Source organism: Malus sylvestris, chromosome 10, assembly GCF_916048215.2.
Source record: "Malus sylvestris chromosome 10, drMalSylv7.2, whole genome shotgun sequence".
Lineage (NCBI taxonomy): Eukaryota > Viridiplantae > Streptophyta > Magnoliopsida > Rosales > Rosaceae > Malus > Malus sylvestris.
The window spans coordinates 26,920,245-26,925,009 of record NC_062269.1 but is presented as its reverse complement, the minus strand read 5'-3'; positions in this window follow the sequence as shown (position 1 = coordinate 26,925,009).

Below are 4,765 nucleotides of genomic sequence, written 5' to 3'. Positions count from 1 at the left end.
GTTGCTGTGTTTCTTTATCTTAACAATAACAACTAGATAATCCTCGGCTTGCGAAATGTTCATCGAGTTGCTTGAGTTTTCGAGCTTTATTCAATCAGAGCGGAGCTAAGGGTGCAATAAGAGGTCACACGTGGTACTTTCTCAAGTTAGAGGCATTCCATTGCTTTTGGATCTCTTTGTCGTTCATGGTGGCAAGAGTGTAACTAACATTTCTATCTACTCTGCTGATCTTGTACTGACTTTCCCAGATAGGATCCATCTTTTTGGAGCCTTCTTTGCAGGTAATGATGAAGGCTTTTCTCAGGACTAGATCTCCAGGATGGAATTGTTAGCTCTTCGCTCTTTTTTTGTAACTGCAGAGGGGTTGATGTTGGTAGGTTGCAATGCAGGTGATAACCTTCTTGCTTTCCTCCTTTATAAGATTTAAGTTTATGTCCATCTCATTTCTATTCTGCATGGGGCTTTGGCAATATAGTGTTGATACATGGCACGATGACGTTGGGACGAATGGTTGCCTTTAAACCGAACGCCAAGGAGAAAGAAGTTTCACCGGTTGCTTGTCATTTGGTTATGCGATACCCTTATAGAAAGTTCGTCTGGCCACTTTCCCTTCTTGTTTTAGAGGGATTTTTTTAGATAGCCTAGGATCGTCTTATTGGATGTCTAGGTATGCCCGCCAGGGGCGGATCTATTAAGGGACACACCAGGAAGTCCGAATAAGTGGCTGGGAGGACCTCCGAGGACTATCCAAGTCTGGAAAAATGGTGGTGCGGTGGTGGGCAAAGAAAGAACCAGGAAGCAACCTAAGGAAGAAGAAGAAGAAAACTGCTTTTTTATGTTTTTAACCCTCGACTGGACAATGTCATTTCACCCAATCATTTAACAAGTATTTGCGACATGTTGCCAAGGGCTTTTAGAAAATTAGGCCTTTGTTTTGGGCCAAGATATTTCTCTAAGTTTTAGAAAATTAGGCCACGTCACTTTACTTTTATGTCATTGCATTTTTGTTTTTTGTTGAAATTATTTCCTGTTTGTTCTCTACTGCTACATTCATCCTTCCTTCCTTTGGAAAATGATCCTTGCCAGATCTTTTTCTTAGGGACCCTGTGATCGTGACTGTTCATCTACATTGTGAGATCTGAAATCATTTAAAATTTAAAATTTAAAATTAAATATAAATAGTACCTAACAAAAACTGACCGCACGATGTACAATGAATGGTCACGATTCCTTTTTCTAGTCTATTTTTTCATTGCTATCAATTTCATCTTGGTTATGTGTATGTTCTTCTCTTTGGTTTTTTTTTTTTTTTGTGTTTTTATTTTCATTTGTTTGCATTGTTGTCTAATTAAAGACAATATTCTACTTTTAATTTACAATAAGAAGACTAAGAAAGTTTGAGCTCAGACACAGTGAGTTAAAGAGGAAAGCCTTAACCATCAGTGCAATCCACCACATGCATTGTTTGCTTCGTTTTAAACAAGTCATAAAAACTAAAATAAAAACATTTAGGTATAAAATGCTGAAATTAAAACCTTGTGGTTCATTTTGAAAAATGTTCCAAATTGTAGTATGTAGCGCGTAAACTGCATTTCGCGTTTGTATGTAACGTTGTTTGTACAAAGATTATGAATGAAAATTTTGTAATTTATCGTTTAACTTTTCAATATTATTTTCGCCTACGTTTTTTAGAGCTTTTATATGGGGACCACCCTGATGTTAAAATTCTAGATCCGCCACTGCTGCCCATTGCTGTGAAATCCCGTCCTCGGAATTTCACTATTCATTATGTATCTCGTAATTTAAGTTCGTATTTCACATTTACGTCATTTTTATTACTTAATTTTAATTCCATAAATTTTAGGAATTAAATCGAATAGTTATCGGGTTTGAATTTTCGTAATCAATCTTTATCTTTCGTTGACTTTTCGAAGTTTCAACTAGTGTTTTTAAATAGATTTCGAACCCACGAACGTGTAGGCGAAAGCCGTTTGCGAGTTCGAGTTATAACGGTATAGTTACGGACGTTTGAAGTTATGAAGTATAGATTGTGGGAATTATTTAATTCCCACATGTGGGTTAAAGGTTAAGTTAGATTAAAAAGGGGAAGGTTTCTGAAAAAAAGAAAAAAAAAAGGGAGAAAGGGAGAGGGTCTGATTCTAACCCGTTTTAGCGGTGAATTGGACCCATTAACCCACAAACTCGACCCGTTTGTATCTCCTCCGTCCGAGCTCCATTTTTTGTGATCTTGGTGTCCATGGAAAGCTCTTGACGAGCCCTAAAACTTTATAGTGATAGATTTCCCATTTTATTTTCCATATTTGCAATTCAAAGCCACAAAACCCACGACTTTTCCGACGATTTTATCATTTTTCTGGTGATTCCGGCAACCATTTCCTTCGAATGAGGTATGAAACTTCATATACTCTTCATAATCTTCAAGTTGGTATGCTTGGTTCGTGCTTTCATATTCATTTTAGAGTTGGGTGTTTAGAACCCTAGAAATCCAATTTTTTCCGGTGAATTTGGACTGTTTTTTGTTAGAATTTATCGTCGGCCTAGTTGTGAAAAGTGTTTCCCTTGTTGAGCTCTAGCTACCACGTAAATTTGAGCTCATTTAGTTAATGTTGAAAATGTGATGATCATTACATCATACTATATGTGGCTCTTACTATTGGGAGATAGTCTCTTTGGTTTTGTTTGATGAATACCTATAACTCTGCTGCTGTGATGTGGCTTTGCTCAGTTGTTACCTAACATCCCAGGCTAGTAGACAACCATGATGATGGTTGACACTATGTATGTATTGTCTTATTTGAAAATTACCCATTTATCATGTTGCAAATGTTGCTTTAAAGTTAGTGAATGCATTAATGTAATGTTGATGATGGGGAATCAACATGGCTATTGCCTCATAATATGAAATTGTTTCTCTTTATATTTAGTACAATGTTGCTAGAGTTATTTGTATACATTTAGTCATACGGGGTCCAGATGTTGTCTTTGTGATGATAGTGAATAGCCATGGCTTTTATATGAATGACAGTGAATAGCCATTGTTGATGAACATATTAATTCCATCTCATTGGTTTAACATTATTAGACCTTTTTGCATATGTCTAAAGTAGAACGAATCCTCATATGTATGTGTAAAATAATGAAGGGATGAAATGGTTTCTTATTTACCTTATACATATGTCTATGTATGCATATTCAAAGGAACTTACTTATATCCCTGGAAATATATATGCACCAACTGCCAAGGCTTATATATACAGGCACATCTATATTTGTAAATAGCATCTTCACTTATTTTCTATAAGTGTTTCATTCAAATGTTACATTTATTTTGATCATGCTAATGCAAGTTAACCAAAATAGTACTTGGATCTCATAGTGTTGTTAGTAGTCCCAAGTAATCTAATGAAGACTAGAGTCGAAAGTGATGCATTTAGTAATTGCATATACTTGAGAATAAGAGTTGATCGAGGTGGTGGATGCTTGTAGTAATAATTCAAAACAATGCTTTGGAATCTATATGGGAAATACAGAAATGGATGGTGTATGTGCTCATGTTGTAAATCATAAGTGTGGAGGTAGGAGGTAGGTTGTGTGTTGGTTTGATTGCACCATGTAATATTGGTACATGGATGGTCCTGCTTGGTATATCCGTGATGGGGAACCATATGTATTCAGGGGTGATCATGCTTGGTATATCTGCAATAAATGATCACTGCATGCACGATGAGATTATGCCTATGGTTCTGCTTGGTATATCGGCGATGGGGGACCTTACGCATTTTAGAGAAGATGATGATTAGTTGTACTTGGCACATTTCGATAGGTGATCATAAATTAGTTTAGATTCTGTTGAGTGATGGTCCAGAATCCCTTTTACTCCGCGATTCCGTTGAGTGATGGTCCGAAATCGTATCTTGGTTTGGATTCCGTTGAGTGAATGGGATTTACCCACAATAGATCTTGTGAATATAAATTAGAATTATCAAGTTATTACTTGAAATCCAGGCAGGGAATTATGTAGAAGTCCTTTATTAATTTTGTGCATTGAGGTGTGATCTGATTGACTGATTAACATAATTAAATGTTAATATCGTGCCTCCTTGATATCATGGAATGGGTTACTTGAGATGATTGTGGAAAGATGTTGAATATGATTGTTATTAATATGATTAGATCAGTGATCAATGCGACTAGAGCATACTATTGTGATGTGTTGATTCTTTGATATATTACATGATATGAATAACGATTTTATGTTGAAACATAGTGATTTATATGATGGATGAAATAGAAACCTTGATTGTCATGCGGGTTGTTATGTAGTTTGAATCGAATAATTCATGCTTGTCAAGTCCAAATGTTTGATTGAGGAATGTTATGCATTTTGGATTAAACAGACTATGTTATATGTCGAGTTATAGCGAAGTTGAACTATGAATGGCTTGATCCCTATTGAGGGTATGTAGGCAGTCTAACGAAAAGATTAGATGCAGCCATAAAGTGTACGAAAAACTATTATGCATTTGGATCTTGAATTATACTTTCTACATATTCTGGAGGCGGGGTATGTTGAGTTACGGGTATTTGTTGACGTCACGTGTCGATCCTAAACGTATGTCGGGATCGAGGCGTGATAGTTGCCCTAAGGATACCTTTGCATGGATATGTGATGCTTGATGCCATATTTTTTAAAGAACTTCACTAAGTCTTTGCCTATAAATTGCAAGCCATTGTCTGTGTCGAT